The sequence below is a fragment of the Heptranchias perlo genome, chromosome 31, assembly GCF_035084215.1.
Source record: "Heptranchias perlo isolate sHepPer1 chromosome 31, sHepPer1.hap1, whole genome shotgun sequence".
In the NCBI taxonomy this organism is placed as follows: domain Eukaryota; kingdom Metazoa; phylum Chordata; class Chondrichthyes; order Hexanchiformes; family Hexanchidae; genus Heptranchias; species Heptranchias perlo.
Window position 1 is genome coordinate 13,469,432 of NC_090355.1, and position 18,601 is coordinate 13,488,032.

The 18,601-nt window shown below is 42.6% G+C and overlaps 1 protein-coding gene across 7 annotated transcripts in view; it reads left to right on the forward strand.

Annotated features, from left to right (window-relative positions):
• The window catches only part of tncb (tenascin Cb), a 252,703-nt gene that overhangs the window by 83,246 nt on the left and 150,856 nt on the right, over nucleotides 1-18,601 (forward strand). For all 7 annotated transcript variants that reach the window (XM_067969589.1, XM_067969582.1, XM_067969585.1 and 4 more), the window contains exon 3: nucleotides 17,517-17,616. The gene's annotated coding sequence lies outside the window, so the exon portion shown is untranslated. The remainder of the gene's footprint in view (nucleotides 1-17,516; nucleotides 17,617-18,601) is intronic.

Here is an 18,601-nt window from a genome sequence, read left to right on the forward strand (position 1 = left end):
TTTCAATGCACATTAGATACAAGAATTCTGCTCCTGGTTTTCCACCAATCCCTATTCCCCTCCCCCACGCCCGGTGCAGGGCATTGGAATTTGTACCTTGATATATCTTTTAAATATTGGCAATCCCCTTGCTGCACTTGCTAAACAAAAATCTATTTCCCTATGTAAGTATTTCCAATTTGCAAATTGGTGAGCAGCCATTGTATTCCATGTGTCGACTTCATTACACAGTAATTCTTTGCTTTGTTCATTTTAATGTTTCACATTGGTCTATAAATGCTGTTGAATCATTCGGGGGAAAAAAAAGCATTTTTCAATATTTTTAATATTTAATCAGGCACGTTTGGTTGTAATCCCAAAAGTCCTCCTACATCCAGCGTTCCTGCTTTCTACCTTTATGATTTATAGATCTCACTACATCAGCCAACAGGCTGAGGCAAAATACATCTGGCCGCTTAGCCTCAAATGCTCTCTGAGAATCTTTAAGATTAGACATTTTAAACCAGTGGTCCAACTCACTGGCTTTTTCTAGACTTTTCGTTTCCAAGTTGTGAAGTCAGCAAATAAAATGTGAGAACATTGTGCTGTTCACACCAGAGAGAGAAGTGTTTTATGACTATTTATATTATTAATAGGCGAGATCCTGGTAGGACAGTGGTTAGCATGGTGACATTTTGGTATTTTCACACTTTTTGATGCAATTTTCCCATTTTCTCTCAGTCTCTGGGGTCTATTTAAACTTTTGGAGGACTTTTGACCGGCGGAGAGTGCTGGTCGACCGTCCATTCTGGTGACAAAGAGGCCCGCGCGATTTTGAGGCTCTGGCCTCGTTTACATTTACCTGGTGAGCTGCAGGGCGTCAAACAAGCTTCCCGACGCAGTTCGCCAGATTCGGCAAAGGGAAACCAGGCCGGAGCTATCGCCAAGAATGTAAATTGCCCAGATTAATTTTGTCGGCCCCAGAGGTGCACTTTTGCTCCTTTTGAGACCCACAAAAATAATTCAAGACTTACCTTTAGTGGTTTTCTTCTCTTCCATTACCCGTGGAACCGGTCGAAGACTCCACTGCGCAGTCTCCGACCATTTCCTACTTAAAATGATAATCAGGGTCCTATTTATGTCATAGGACCCCGATTTCCATTTTAAAAGAGGCCTATCACCTGAAACAGGCGGGCACTTTGGACACCCGGTGGTAGGCCCCTATTAAAATGGCGCATCGCCGTTGGTAACGGGACGTTAAGGCTATGACCCCATTATGAGGTCATTACCATCCCGTTAACGCCATGCGAAGTGAGTGAAAATCAACCCCTTAGTTTCTCTTCCCCTCATAGAGCCAATTAGAGGACAGCCATGCTATCCTCAATGCCGCTTCTTGGTAAATTATACAATTGAGCAATGTGGAAAGGAATTCTTCCCCACCAATCAATTCTAGCAAGACTAGCAAATGTCTTCTGCAAAGCTCAGAATTACATTTGAACTCTCAAAGTTGTACCAGTTCTGCACTGCTATTAGTAACAGTCTATAATCAACCAAAATCACACCAGTTCAGAGTAAATGTGGTGGTGGTGGGATGGGGGGTGGGATTTCCTTGAAGTGAGCTACGCCATTGTTTCACTTTTTAAAAAAAAGTGTTGTGCACCAGTAGAGGGCAGGTTTCCACAATCTGCTTATTTACATGTCCATTGGAGTAGGCATTGATGTAAAACTGGTGTAAAATGGGAGTAGGTAACTGAAATGAGCATGGAAACTCATTGTGCAGCCTTTAAAAACACTGCTCAGCCTGCACACTTCACACTGGGGGACAAGCAGATAAGAAAAGAGCCGTGCTTGTCTCTCTGACTTCATCCTCACATTACTTCACTGCATGTCTTATCAATATTTTTATCACACTTTTCAAGAAGTACCACAACATCAGCACCAGCAGGGCATGGCACCAGGTCAGAGAAGAAGAATCAGAACTTCACTCATTCAGACCTCCAAGTCCTCCTGGTGGGGATTGAAAGTGGGAAGAAGAGACTCCTGAGTGCGGGTGTCACCAATCCACCCAGAAATATCACTTGTGCTACCTGGAGGGAGTTGGCACTGGCACTGAGTGCCAACTCCCTCACAACAACAACTTTTATTCATAATGGGTCTTTAAAATTGAGAATAGATGATTCATAGAACCGTAATTGGACAAAAATCGACACCAAACCAAAGAACATAGGAACAGGAGTACATCATTTAGCCCCTCGAGCCTGTTCTGACATTCAATGAGATCGTGGCTGATCTGTGACCTAACTCCATATACTCAACCTTTGCCCCATATCCCTTAATACCTTTGGTTAACAAAAATCTATCAATCTCAGATTTAAAATTAACAATTGAGCTAGCATCAACTGCCATTTGCGGAAAAGAGTTCCAAACTTCTACCACCCTTTGCGTGTAGAAGTGTTTCCTAACTTCACTCCTGAAAGTCCTGGCTCTAATTTTTAGGCTACGTCCCCTAGTCCTAGAATCCCCAACCAGCGGAAATAGTTTCTCTCTATCTACCCTAACAGCTCCCCTTAATATTTTGAAAACTTCAATCAAATCACCCCTTAATCTTCTAAATTCCAGGGAATACAACCTTAGTTTATGTAATCGCTCCTTGTAATTTAACCCTTGGAGTCCAGGTATCATTCTAGTAAATCTACCCTGAGATACTAGAAGGGGTGACTAAAAGCTGGGTCAAAGAGGCAGGTTTTATGGGAGGGTCTTAAAGGAGGAGAGGCCAATAGGTTTAGAGAAGTAGTTCCAGAGCCTAAGGCCTAGACAGCTGAATCCATGGCTGCCTAGTGAAGTCGCTGGGAGCAAGGACTTTGTCACCTAAAAATCCATCTGCTGATTTGATTCTCTTTCCTGCAGAAATCAGGACTGGCTAAATTACAAAGGATGAAAGCATCATGGCAACTTCACGTGTTGATGTGCAGGATCCTCTGATTGTTGTTGCACGCTATCTGAAAATAGAGGGAGTGAAAGTCCTTCATGTTGACATAGTTCTGTGGGTGCCCTCAAAGCAATGTGGGTTCCATTGATTGCACCCTGGACCTTAAAACCATATGGCCCTATCTCGCTACTACCTTACTGCAATGCCAGAAATGATCAACTGGCTCACTCTCGCTGCAAATAGCGTCAGTGACTTGATGAATGCGTGCCTGTACTGCACCGTAGTTGATGTTACATAGATTCCCTGTGGCTGCCTGAAATGACCCTTGTGCCATAGAAGTTGAGAACAGTGGTCAACTACATAGCCACTGAGAGAGAGGCAGGCTGATGAGCGTGGCTTGCTGTCTTCCTGCAGCAGGTCACAGAGATGCCCTGTTTGCTGAAGTATACTCTACTTAATCACAACTCCTCAGAAAGGTCCTTATAAGACCTGTACTTCAAGTACATTCTGGTGGACTGGATCCTCCTCAAATGGTGCTTAACTCTCCTTAGCGCGATCTTCTGCTGCTCCTCCTCCTCTATGATAATGGCGTACAAGGTTACGCCCAGAGAGGATGTCGTACCTGCTCCTGAGAAACCGAGACTGCAGGTGGGAGTGATCCCGAAATATGCCAGTGGAATGACCCTGTCGGAAGCAAGTGCAGGTATTTGTAGGCAGAAATCCAACAAAAAATAAATGTTTTAAATGATTCCCAGCTGTGGAAATCAGTGTTTAAACTTTCCAGACTCTTCAGGCTCAACAACTGCTCACTTCCTCTTTGATGAGGTGATTTTGGGACCTTGTATATTCTCAGTCCAATTTACCAGCAGTGCAAACCCAGGAAACTTGCAGTTGCTTCACCATCGGCTCTTGCATGTACATATGTAAACCAGCACAGTAGGGGCTCATTGGGCAGATCGCGGGAAGGCTCAAAAAGCACGAGGGCAGTCGGCAAGCATTTTAATGGTGCAAATCAGGCGGAAACTTCTTCCACACGATTTTCCTTATTTAAAGAAAAATCCCCACGCCATTGATACACCACTAATGCGCTGAAAACAGCGAGGAAATTCCACCACACCCCCCTGCCCATTTATCCAGCATTAAAAGCAGAGCCGAAAAAGAAATCAACTGTCATTATATGCTAATTGCTAAAATTTGTTCATTAAAAAAAAAATTGAGGTACAACTTTGGCAGATGTTACGTTTATCAAAGAGAACATGAAGGCACCAACAAAGGATTTGTGCAGTCTTAGATAATCATGTCTATTGGTGTTGAAATTTTATATATAATTCTACAAAGAGCTATATTTTCTTTCATTTTTTTCTCCCCTTCTCATTAATACCATCTGTAGCAATAATAACCGCTGATGATAGTTCATTGTATTTCTGTGTATAAAACTACAAAGAGCAGGTATTTATTTTTCTTTCCTGCCATCATCCACTTTATACAGTCTGCAGAAATACTGACTAGTGATCTTTACAGCTGTTATGTGTATAAGTACTAGACTGCAAAGATATAATTATTTATCCTTCCTGTCATCTTTATAGTATATCTTCATCACTACACGTTGGTTCTCCAGCTGGGAGCTTGTGTAGGTGAATCATATGTTCTCATGTGGCTTCTGATGCTGCTGTTGCTCAGTCACCCAAAATGAGGTGCAGATTCAGTGGGACGAAACAGTTCTCTCCTTTGTCCTCCACCCCCAGTACAGCACAACAGAACCTTGCCTTTGTACAGTGCCACACATGTAAAAAAAATGCTGAATGAAGAAGAAAATGGTGGATGCTGTGCAGGGGCAAGGAAAATACTTAGGGGAAGGGAGGCCAAATTTACAGTCAAAGTGGAGGGTTTTCATGACGATTTTGAAGGCAAGGATAGAGGTATGAACGTGGAATCGTTTTGGAAGAGCATTCCAGAGGGAAGGGGCAGCCTCGGATGGTGGAAAGAAGCAGTAACTGGAGGGAGAGAGGTAGAGGGTGGAAACAGACATCTAATGGTCTCTGGTGGGAAAGAACCAATATTCAGCACGCAAATAGGAAATGTGTTTGACTGTAACCCTCCTTTTGGGATGTCAGCATGATGCTATGGAGTTCTACATGGCAAGATCACCAAAGACTGCATAGACTGAATCATTTATAAAATATACTATGACTGTTTATAAAATGGACTATTCTGAGAAATCTGACTTGTTTCAAGGAGAAATAAGTTCCCACAGCTGCAAATCATTTTACAGGACATCGGGGAGAACTCCCAGACTCTTCTTCAAATAGTGCCCTGGAATCTTTTACATCCACCTGGGAGGGCAGACAGGGCCTCCATTTAAACGTCTCATCTGAGAGATAACACCTCCGACAGTGCAGCACTCTCTCATACTGCACTGAAGTGTCAGCCAAGATAACGTGCTCAACTTTCTGGAGCAGGGCTTGAACCCATGACCTTCTGACTCAGAGATGTGAGTGCTACCACTGAGCCAAGACTGACACCTCTATCGCTGTAGTTAATGGGAATTCTTTAACCAACAATAGCACCATGTGTTTCCACCTCGTAGCACTGGTAAGAATTAATTTCTCCTGGGCTTATGAATTTCCCCTAGAAAGTCACTGATGGGGGGAGGGTGACATAGTGGCACAACCAAACAGTTTCTGTCCCTGGACTTGATTACTGCCGATTAATGCTGAGAGATGATATCATTCTTCATCTTGGGTAACACTTCTCGTGGGAGAGGAGTGAGAAATTTGTGTGGGGAGGGAGTGTAAACAGCATCCAATACCAAGAAGAGCAAGGTACCACGTTATTTATTGCCTTAGTTACCCACTTAAGATTTTAGCAGCTCTCCTGAAAATGTAGGCAAAAGTTCTGCAATATAGTCGGGAACACTGTTACCTCTGAATCAAAAGGTTATGGATACCCCATTGCAGGATTTGAGCATATAATCTAGGCTAACACTCCAGTGCTGCACTATCAGAGGTGCCTTCCTTTGAATGAAACATTAAGCAGAGCCCCCTCTTCCCTAACCCGCACACTCCCAACCTGATCCAGTAGTTCAAGTGAATGTTAAAAGTCCCTCCGCACTATTTGAAGAAGAGCAGGAATTTCTCCTAGTTTCCGGGCCAACATCAACTGGCCTTTCAATGCTGTGTGAGAAATGGCTGCCATGTTTGTTTGCAAAACAGTCGCGTCTTCACTTCAAAGTAATGATTTGCTTTCGGACATTCCTGGGAAATATGATAAGTTATGTAAGTGCGAGTCCCTTCAATGTCTGAACGTTATATCCTCTATGTCTTTTGCCATATTTACTTTAAAAATTGTTTCACCATCATTTGATAATGTAGTTAGGTTTGGGTTATCACTTATGCCTCAAAATAAAATTAACTAGTGAAATATAATATCACGGGTGTATTTGCCGAACTTGCATTACTGGCGAGAACGTTACCTGCTTAAAACGCATGTCAGGATATTGTGGGAGCATTGCCTGAGGTCTTCTATCCATTCATTTTAATGGACAAGACATCATGGACAGTAGATGCTTAAATTTTTGATGTGCATTGCCAGCAGGTGAGACTCCTACCCCTCTTCCCCCTCCCCCACCCACCTCCCAGAAAGACCAGTCCTACCTCTTAACATTCAGTACTGATGCAGAACACGCAGAGAATTGGCTTGTGAGTTGGTAAGACCACATCATCCTCGTCCTTTCCTCAAACTCTACCAGTGGCTTCCTAAAATACTGGTTACCAATATAATGGAATACATATCTGCTAATGTTTCAAAAACAAAGTGGAATCCTGTGAAGATAGACATTATAAAGTCTGGAGATTGTATTTATTTGTGGATGGCATAATGACTCTGATTAGTGATTTTCCACAAAAATAGGTTTCAACAGCATAAAGCTTCTTATTCTTCATTTTGAAAGCAAAATTAACAACAAGTACACAGACACATGATTTTTATTTAAAAATGCATCCAATTTCTATCAAAGACTTTAATTATCTAGTTTTGTTAAAATAAACCTAATTCACTCTAATCCAAAATATTAAGGATTATGGAACAAAATGTTCCATAATCCTTGCTGACAAAATGTTTTATTCAAGGTACTGACAGGATGTATAGGTACTTAGCATCAAAGCTGTACAGAGACGAATACAAGCGGCAGGTGGTCTTGTTTCTGTCTGTACATATGTCACTACAAGCAGATTAGAGATGTTATGGGGAGATGCTAAATGCTGTGATGTAGTTCTGTATTACAATAAACCAAAAAATATGTCTCAAATCACATCAAAAACACCTTGTAGTCGATGCCTATTAAGCTGATTCCAAGGGGGAAAAGCTGATTCAAACAAGCTTTCGTTCCATGGTCATTGGTGTACAGCTACCCAAAATGTGTCCATCAAATAAATTTACCCTTTTAGTTTTGAATGTCCTATTCCATCTTTTCAAATAAGTTCTTTTATTCCTGCAAAATCAATTTTTTTCTTTAAAAATTAATTGATCTCCCATTGCATTCATTGCTCACGTGTACAGAGTAATTTTGACCACGGGCGATGAAAATTGGGAGCGATGTATAACAGGCAGCTGATCTGATATCACCCGTTTTACACTATTGCGCAGTCAAAATTACCCCCACAGTATCGCAATCTGGGGCACATTGTGATGTTTAACTTTTAACCAAAAGGATTAAAAGCAGTCTCGTTAGTGAAATTTGATCAAGAGTTCAACCTCTGTTACTCATTTTTTGTCGCCCTCACTCCATTGCTTTATACAGCAGAAATGGAGCATCATAAGGGAAAAAGGTTAGTTTAGAAAGACACTGGGCTAGAAATTTGTCTAGGCCGGTAGAGCTAAACAAGTGGTATCGCGTTGGACGCCTGTTATACTCCCCGCTTGATAGTCAGTTCTATTGAAGTCAAAGGAACTGTCTATCGAGTGGGGTGTGTAATAGGCGGCCGACGCAATAGCACCTGTTTAGCATTACTGGCCGAGACAAATTTATGCCCCACAGTACTTTTGGATTTTCTTAATTAATCCCCTTCCTTCCCAATTGAAAGATTATAGTCTTTACTTGGCTGCAATCTTTGCTTTACACATTTGCAGCATTCCGTTTTTTGTAAAACTCAGTTTTGATTGAGTTTCGCAGCCCAACTCACTGAGAGTAGACCCTGATCTGAATTTCATTACCAAATTCAGATGTAGTGCAGGATACGGTTGGAGAAAATGAAAGCAGTTTATCGGTTAATGCAGACGGCTTAGCTTGCTGGAATCAACCACGACAATACACGTAACTATGTCTGACCCACTCTTTTGCAAGAGGGCATTCAGTAATCAGAGTTAAATCATTTGATAGGTATGGTGTGGGCAACAGTCTGACGACAGAATTATTCTTACATTACTAATTCTTCTTAAGCAGCACAAATTTGACATTTAGTGCTTTTGAATTACTGCCAGATAAGCACAAAGAAAACCTATTTATATGGATTTTTTTTTTACTGTCAAGACTGGAACTTATGTTTTAAAAAAACTCCCTGGAAAACATGCTAAATTTTCTGACTCCATATTTTTCCAGAATAAAAATATACCTTCCCATTTGTCGTTTGAATCACAAACTAATTTCAGAGTCTGGTTGAAGTCCCTGGTCTCCTGGGTAACTCAAAAGTATAACATAGATTATTAAGCTATTAGCATTTTAGTACTCGTCCTCTCAAAAGAACAGCTAAACATGTGCACCATTCTCAGGATAATATTGTATGATCTCTATGTACAAATGCATCTTCCCATACATCTGACCCAGCATTGCTTTATTGTGGTAGTGCTACTGTTAACGTAACTGAGGCAAAAACTTGATGATGTAGATTTTCATCTTTACCACATGAGTGCAAAGCATCGCCTGGGCACAGTGCAGAGAGGAAACTAGGGCAGAAAGAATCACATGTCTGTAATGAAGCTTGCCTAATTTTCCTTCTATTTAAGTTAATGGGAGGAAAATCGAGTGAGCTGTGTTAGAGGTGTGCAATCCTCCCTTCCCCTTTATCCCCTCTGTGATGAAAGATGAAAGTCGACCCCTATAGCTCTATGGAGACTTGCGTCTGCCGTTCAGAAGCAGAACTTCCCTTTTTCAGTAGTTAGATGAAAGGAATTTTTTTCTAAGAGTGTGAGCATGATATGAGCTAGATTTTGAAATGCATCCTTGATCATGCTTTTAATTATAATAATTGCTCATTCCAGCTTCACTCTCAACATGGCTCTTTAAGGGCCGTATTTATTCTACAAGTTTAGCATCAGTGCGAAGATGATTTCGGATTTGAGCTGATGCTAAACTGGCAGATTTAACTCCAGAGTAGGGTTGCCACCTCTGGTTGGACATATTCCTGGAGATTTCATCACATGACCTCCTGCCTCCAGCCACTCTGCCCAGGCAAACAGCCTTTTATCACCATCTCCAATATTTTTATAACTAATAAATCGAGAGTGTTCAAAGAAAATGAAAAACACACACAGTTTTTAATGCCCCTATGATTTTTCTCTTGGATTGCTCACAGCAGTATCCAGGAGATGTATCTTTCTTCCTTGGAGACTCCAGGACAATCCTGGAGGGTTTGCAACCCTATTCCAGAGTAGACTGAGACTCCTTGGAGGGGAACGTAAATCCAGTGCGGTGCCAAACATTGTCGACAATGTGTTGACGAGGTGTAAACCTACCCAACCTCATTTACAATGTGAGTTGAAATTCGCCTCTCCTCAGTTTCTAAACATTTAACTGTTCGGAGAGAGCTCTGCCCAAACCTGTATCCAGCAAGTGGGCAAAACTCCAACTAGAACTGTAGCTATCAGTCTCAGACCAGTAGCTGCAGCCTAACCTCAACTTTATTGTTAAAAATTCTATAAAGACATTCTCCCACTAGTTGCTAGGTGGTCTGACCATTGATAATGGTCATCAAAAATGGCGACAAAAGTTGTAGTTAAAATATTTTTCTAATTGCATAGCTAAAATGCCAAAAAAAATGTAGTGTAACTACAGTAATTTTAACCATTTTGTTTTAACAACCTTAGAAGTGGACTGCACTCCAAATTTCAGAACAGGGATTTTAGTAAAATTTGCACATCAGCAGAAATACAAAAAGAGCCTCCGTATTTCCTCCAAACACAAATATGTCTGTGACTGATATAATAGTGGCTTTTAAATAACTATTTGAGAAGCTTTGATATGTTTTTTAAACCAATTTAATACAGGCAGGCGACACTGTGGGCCCGATATTAGGAGGGCAGCGGGTTCGCAGCGGGGGGGGGGTCGACTGGGCGTGTGTGTAACGTGCCCAGTGAAATCGGGGTGCTCCGCACGCAATCGCAGGCTAATTGAAGCCACATACCTTTGATTCCGGGTTTCGCGCTGGAAAGCTGCGCAGCGGGCGGACTGCGAACGCGCAGCATAGACTGTCAGCTGGAGGAGCCCTATTTAAAGGGGCAGTCCTCCACTGACTGATGCTGCAGGAAATAGGAAAGATTACAGCATGGAGCAGCCCAGGGGGAAGGCTGCTCGCAGGTTTAATGATGCCTCACTCCAGGTCTTATTGGATGGGGTGAGGAGGAGGGTGAGGACAGAGATCTTCCCCCCGGCGGGCAGAAGGAAGCGGCCTGCCTCTGCCAAAAAGAAGGCCTGGCTCAAGGTGGCAGAGGAGGTCACCTGCCCCACCAATATATCACGCACCTGCATACAGTGCAGGAGGCGCTGCAATGACCTAAGTAGGTCAGCCGAAGTGAGTACACTTACTCATTCCCCTACACTCCATCTGCCACATCACCGCTCCCACCCCACATCTCCTTCTACACTGCCAACACTACTCTGTCACATCACTCCTCACACCCACTCAAAGCTCATCCTCATCTTACCTGCACTTACTCACCTCGCCAGTACTCATCCCACCACTACCACTCAACCCAATCCTCATACAATCTCATGGCTCTATCTCATACTCACCCTCTCATGCATCTCTTTCACGGTCAGCCTCACTCAACCTGCCACTACCTGTGCTGCAGCCACAGGGCATGCATCACATATGTGTAGTAGGAAGCGTAAGGCAAACGTGTTGTGAGCATGAAGGGGATGCACAAGGGTGTTTGAGAGTTTTTTTGTCATGGTTTTTACTTATATTGAATTTCTGATCAACTCACATTATATCTTATATTGTCACCACTACTGCCACGTCTTTGCGAATCTTGTCTGGTTTGTGCAATAATGCCCTTTCCTGAGGATCACTGTGAAGACCCACACCTAATGCCACCCATTGTGTCACTGCAGAGTGGGTGTAGGTGTATTTGCAGATGACTGAGAGACATCGGCGATGTCCCCGGTGGCACCCTGGAAGGATGTGGAGGAGAAGTTGTTGAGGGCAGTGGTGACTTTGACAGCGACAGGTAAGAAGATGGTGCTCGGGCCAGTCGGGAGCAGCTCGGCATGAAGGAGGCTGCAGATGTCCACGACTACATGTCAAGTGACTCTGAGCCTCAATGTGCACTGTTGCTCAGAGAGGTCCAGGAAGCTGAGCCTTGATCTGTAGACCCTGTGGTGAGAGTAGTGCCTTCTGTGACGCATCTCTCTCTGCGGTTGCCCTCCCTCCTGCTGTGCAGGTGGATGTGTCACAGCACTGTTTGGTGGAGCTCCACGTGTCAGGGTTGGACGGCGTGGCCGGTGAGGCTGGTGATGCTGTTTGTCCTCCCAGGAGGTCATGACTGCAGCTACGGCGGCCCCCATCCGGAAGGTGTACATTTGAGGGGGTCCGCAAGGTAGGTAAATGTGTCTGGACACCGGGATAAGTTTGCAAGTTGGTGAATTTTATTGTTAGGAGGAGGGTGGTGGAGGCCAAACTTTGTCCAAAGTGACAGAGTGGCCTCCTGCAATGAGTGAGGGTCTCCGCGCCCCCCCCCACCTGTCAAATGGACCTTTGCAGCTGCCACAGGCTGATGGCTGCAACACGTCCATTTCAACTGGGACTGTTTCCCCCAGTACGGGAAACAGTCCCAGTTGACTTGAAAATCCCACCCCTCCTAAAATATCAGGTCAATCAGGTCTGAATATGACCTGAAATACCTGGTTAATTACTTCAAGTGGCACCCCGCTGGCTTTAATTGCTGGCGGGAGTCCCACATGCGGGGGCTGCGCGCGCATATCAGCGCGTCACTGGGGAACCCGGAAGTGGGCGGGTTGGAGCCGGGCTGCGGACCCACCCCGGGAATCCCCGATTTTCGCAGCCCCCCCGCCACGAACGCACCCGCTCAGGGGTGCGAAAATCGAGCCCAGTGAGTGTGTTATTGAATGTCCTTTATTTCCTGGAATCTGGGTACTAAATTGGAAAATTGTTGGGTTTCTTTCACTTTGGTCAAATTAACAATAACCTGCACCACCAATGCATCAAACCACCATTGCACAACGTTTAATGATATATTATACCTCTGGGCATAGGCATTCAAAAACATTTCTTGTGTTCTTTCTGATTTATTTTGAGACCAAACGAAAGATAATTACAGGGATAACTATTCTGTGGGTTCTTTGGTAAATTATGCAATTTTTTCAAACTAAAGAAATATCTGGTTGAGGCTGCGGCCAACGACCATAAGAACCCTGAGAATAAATACAAAGTTTGTATTAGGAACACTGACGTAATCTGTCCCAGTTCTGCTTGTTATATTTATCCAGATTTTCTCCCTCTCCCTCTCCGTCTTTGTGTCTCTTAATTCTATAGAGAAAAAGGGAAGTCTGTTCCATGAATTCTCAATTATTTCCTATTCACAGCATGTCTTGACACAGTACTTTATACATCCGGTACATAATCTGGGGCTGAACTCAGCAATCCATTTGAGTATACTTCTACACCATATTAGTCCATGTTTGCACTTTGTGGCATTATGGTGGTCTGTGTAATGTTATCCCAGATTTCGCAGGCAGCTAAAATGGAAAAAGCAAAACAAATGACATCTGCAGGAACCTACGATTAATGTAAGAGTTTTGAACACAAAATGTCATTTGTAGTCTGTATAGCATATTCAATATTGGGTTACCCATTTAACTGCTTAATTTCTGCTCTCTTAACCTTATTTTCAAAATGTTCAGAATTTGTTAAACCAAAAGCTTTGAAGGTATAATTCTTTGTACCTTTTTTAACATACTCATCTATTTAAATTTAGCAAATCCATCTGCTAAATATTTAGAGATTTTAGAAGTGCACATATTTAGGAATTTAAAATTATCAGCACCTAAGTGGACAACAGGAACTCAAGTGTTTTAATTTAAATAAGTATTGGATGTCAGATGCAGCAAAAGATTCAAGGGTAGGTTTTCCAATTGGTAATGCATGATTTTTTTTGCGGCATAGAGTTGGCTAAAGTGGAGATTTCTATCCGTTTTTCATCCCGTTCAATCTTACAAGGTGAATTAGGAACATAGGAACAGGAATAGGCCATTCAGCCCTTCGAGCCTGTTCTGCCATTCATTTAGATCATGGCTGATCTGTATCTTAACTCGGTCTATCCATTCTGGTTCCGTAACCCCTAATACCCTTGCATACCAAAAATCTATCAATCTCAGTTTGGAAATTTTCAATTGACCCAGCCTTAACAGCTTTTTGGGGGAGAGAGTTTCAGATTTCCACTACCCTTTGTGTGAAGAAGTGCTTCCCGACATCACCCCCGGACAGCCTAGCTCTAATTTTAAGATTATGACTTCTTGTTTTGGACTCCGCCACCAGAGAAATAGTTTCTCTCCAGCTACCCTATCAACTCCTTTAATCATCTTGAACACCTCAGTTAGATCACCCCATTAGTCTTCTATACTCAAGGGAACAGAAGACAAGTCTATGCAACTTTTAGCCTTTATCACTCTGTGAATCTGCGCTGCATTCCATCTAAGGCCAATATATCCTTCCTGATGTACGGTACCCAGAACTGAACGCAGTACTCTAAATGGGGTCTAACCAGAACTTTATATATCTGTCACATAACTTCCACCCCTTTGTATCCTCGCCCTCTTGAGATAAAGGTCAACATTCCATTAGCCTTTTCAATTATTTTTTGTACCTGTCCACTAGCTTTTAGTGATTTCTGTACTTAGACCACTAAACCTCTCTGCTCCTCCACAGTTACTAACTTCTCACCATTTAGAAAATCCTCGGATCCAAAGTAGATGACCTCACACATCCTCACATTGAACTCCATCTGCAACAGCTTTACCCACTCACTTAATCTACCAATGCCCCTTTGCAACTTTCAGCTCCCATCTAATTATAAAATCCTAATTGTAAAGGGTCAAGGAAGCAACAGCAAGTTAGGAGGCTGATACATGTAAATGAGGCTAAAATTACATAATGCCATAATGCACCATATTTTCCATCATTCCTGCTGTCTTGCCTGACTTGGGCGTGATCTAATTTCTAGGCCTTCATCTTCCCCATGGACATCGAACAGCAGCAGGAGAGTACTGTGCAGACTTATACAAGCAGGATTCCTGAAGATATATGGGGTTATCAATTATACCCATGTAGTCCTGCGTGCTCTCTCAAGCAGTATCGCTAACTACATCAATAAGAAAGATTTCCACTCTCTCAATGATCAGATCACTCATGACCATCACCACTGGATTGTGCATGTCAATGCTCATTCCCTACGCAGCTTTTACAATGCCTTCATTTTAAGATAGTCCACAGCCCCACCATACTTCAGCAATAAAGGCAAGTTTTAGGGTGGTTTCTGGGCAATCAAGGCTATCCTCTGGGGCCATCTCAGGACACTAGTTGTGTAATGAAGTATAATGGTATCCATCAAACTAATCATTGAGCACACCATTGACATATTGAAGCAATGTTTCAAGTGCCTAGATATATTTGGGGGTGTCCTGCAATACTGCCAGACAAAAAAGCTTTCAAGGAATGTCGTATACTGCATGCTGCACAATGTTACTCTGTAAAGAGGAATCATTACGGAGACTCTAGAGAAGGAACACCCCCAAACACATCAAGGGATGACAAAGAGGCACTTGAAGAGGCCACGGGGCAGAACCCAATTGCAGCTGTAAAACCCATTTGACAAGCTCACGTATGGGACACCTTTTCTTAACTTGCAAATGTGGCCATGGTTTTAATAGTCCCGTCGACATCTTCCCATGCCCTCCACAAATATTTTGAATGCTTCCCCATAATTTTTATTATTTTGATATAAAATATATTCTCATTGGAAAATTTGTGCTACAGTAACATAGTACATCTGTTGTTTTCCTAGTTGTGTTAGTCCTGGTTCCACCCTTTAACCCTCATGGGTAACAGTGTGAGAGATTTAGATTATTTTTCTGTTTTACAGATTGTGTATAAAGAACTTCAACTATTGCCTATTCCAAAAAGCTCAGCCAGTGGCGGTAATACTCCAACTTTGCACTCCCAGTGGGGAGCCTTGCCCCCCCCCAAGTGGGCATGTCTGAAATTAATCAGGGGCAATGCATGCCCGAATTTCCAATACCCATTCTCGGCAGGTGAGACTCCCTGCCGATTTTCTCCCCTTCTTTCTAGAGGGAAAGATTTTAACTCCCTCGACTCGGCAGAAACCAAGCAGTACGGAAATTAAAATCAAAATGGTTGACTTACCATTGGTTTTCCATCACTGCCTTCCAGCCACTGGTTCTATAGGTGGCTGAAGCACCTGCCTGATTCAGGTGGGAGTCTCATAAATACATTTAACTTGGAGTCCTGTTACGTAGATAGGAACCCGAAGATATTTTTACGGCCCTGTAGAACCAGTAGAACCTGCTGTTCTAGAAAAGCAGGTCCTCAAAAGTAGGTGACAAAATAATTTTTCTGTGGCCAGAAGGATCAGGTGTGGTCCTCCGGGCCCCACAGATATAATCTGGCCTAATGCTGCCCAAGATGCGGTCTCTTTGTGATCGCAAGCTCCACCCTCTAACCCAAGACTTAACTTGCTGCTGGCCAGGTGACCTCGGAGCTGCCTGATATTCTGTTGATCCGAATCCGGTAAGCTGCATCGGGACTCCTGTTTGGGGCAGGCAACTTGCCAGTTCTATTTAAATCACGTTCAGCCCTCGAAATTGTCCGGGCCTCCTGCTGCACCTCTGGGGTGGGCCTGCATGTTCTGGAGGCTGTGTCTCCAAATGATAAAATGCCCCCTCAAGTTCCTCCACCTCTCATCACTACTCTGACTAATATCAGCTAAATCAGGCGAGACCAGCGACAAGCCCAGACTTTTCCAGGTCTGTATCGGGGCGATTTTCACCTTGCCCGCCCAGCAGAAACTGGATGGGCGGGCAGTTAAAATCAGCTGACATCTCGCTCCGTTCCCACAGTCTTATATTTTAACCTGCTCTTCTGAGCAAGTGGGAAGGATACCATTCGGAAACAGTCTTCTTTAAATATGCAGATTTGGCTCCAATGATATTATCAAGGACCGACTATTTTACCGAGTGGCCTGAGTGGAGAAGCTGTTGTGATTTAATGCCAGGTTAAACAGGAAGAGTCAGGGCCTCAGCCCCCACCAGCCCAACAGTTAAAATCAGGAATTATAAGTCAGCACCATACACACAGTGCATTTTTCCTCCAAGCTATGAGCATAGCATTGTTTAGTGTTTTTAAAATGATTGGTAGATCCAGTGTTTGTGATTTGTTCAATGATGTGAGAAGCATGCGGACGTTTGCTGTGAATTGTTTTCGTCGATATTGCGACATGCAATTTGTGTTTTCCTTGACTTGATGTATAGACCACACATAGAATGACCTTCAGTGTGTTGTTAAACTCACTTTGTGGTCACCCAGGGTATCTTATAACTTGTTTGTGTGGCCAAATCTTAGGTATGTTTTCCAGGAATGTTTAAAACTTGGTAGCAAATCCCTTCAGCAAAATGATAAGCAACTAGTATACTAATTAATTTCAGTACTTGAGGTTGTAGGAGGTTTCGCTTTTGGGTTAGTAATTGGAGATAATAGAGCAGATTTTTCTCTTGCTGTGCTTGGGTGTAAAGAATCACCTTGGCACAGTGCATTGAGGAACAGCAGGCAGGGAGAATCACACACACATAATAGAGTCGGCCCGATCTTTTATCCATTAACTTAATCCTTTGTTGCTCGCATGTGATCTCCCCATCCAATTTTCCTCTATGCAGATGATCCCATAGTTTGATAAATGGAAAATTTGTCCTCATTTATTTCTTTGTTGCAAACATATTACACATAATTATTTGACGACCCATTTCTCTTTAGAGATGTTTTTGAAAAATAAAATCATTTCTTTTCACCAAGTTAAGTGAAGGTAAATGAAACATCCATTGTAAGTTCCAGCTCTCGTGTCAGATTTTAAATGTTTCCTTTGCATTGCCTCAATGATGAGACTTAATCTCAACCTTTGTAGAACACACTCTACTGCAGCAAAAACTTCCATTTCCCACATCATCCATCATTGTTATTTCTCTGAGTGAAAATGGCAATTTAATGCCAATTAGTGCCAAATTATGGGTAGTTTTGTTGCTGCGGGCTCGCTTACTAAAAGAAGTGCTTTCAGATTATCCAAACTTCTTTCACTTGAACTCTTACAGCTGTCAGAGGCCTGTCATTCCATCACATTCTGCTGGAACCAAACCAAAGCCCCAGACGCGAGAGCGTAGTTTTCTGACCCATAGCACCATCAAGTTTCACGTGAGTACAGTCTATTCATCTCTTCTCAGTTTATTAACGAAGAATATTCAGTAGGCCCATTCAGAGAAACTGTGTGACATGGAATGGTTTATATTAATTGTGATGAACAGGGAGTTTCAATCCCAATTCTAATAATAAGTAAGACTGCATATTTTGGTATTTATGTATAAGTAACTGGCAGGCATGTTAAATTTTGGTTTCTGCCACAATCAGTGCTCAGTTTAAAATGCACAAGCCTTTGCAGAAGATGTTCGAGACTTTCATATTCAACTAAATGGACAGAACATTGTACCTATGCAATGCAATTAATCTGGAGAAGTCTGGCTGTGTTTCAATATATTTCAATATATGGCATTACTGCTAGCATTTTTCTCCGGATGGACCATTAAATCTGTGTCAAATAGTCTTGGTTTGACACCTATCACATGGACACCCTCTGTGTCTTTAAGTATGTTTGTTTGGCAGCTTTATTTAATTTTGAGAGTTACATTTTTGATTTCCTTTGTTCCTGGTCGAACTTTAAAGGGTAGGAGGAGTTATATCCCAGGAGCATGTCCCCAAGTTCATCAGTTCTTCTGACAGCATAAAGATAGGAGCTAGAGACAGTGTTGGATCTGATGAAACCCCATGATAATTTATGTTACCGGGTTTAGTATCAGTAGAGTTAGTAAATTGTTGAACGTTTTATTATTTTGTATCTGAGGAAGGAGCACGGGTCAAAGATTCTGTAAAATAGTGCAAATTACTGTATTTATTTTGCTATGCTCATTTGTTATTTTTAATAAACTTGTTGAGTAGTTCATATCTTAAAGCCACAATACGATAGAGTGTTTGCTGCTTCCAGAAGTCTAGGCGGCCACAGGAGAGCTTGTGAAATAGCTACTGAACTAAATACAACAATAAGGGTTTCTGTTCGATTCCTGGGCTCACTAGATTTTGGACATCTGAAGATAACAGGTCAGATTTTACCCTGAGCGGCGAATGT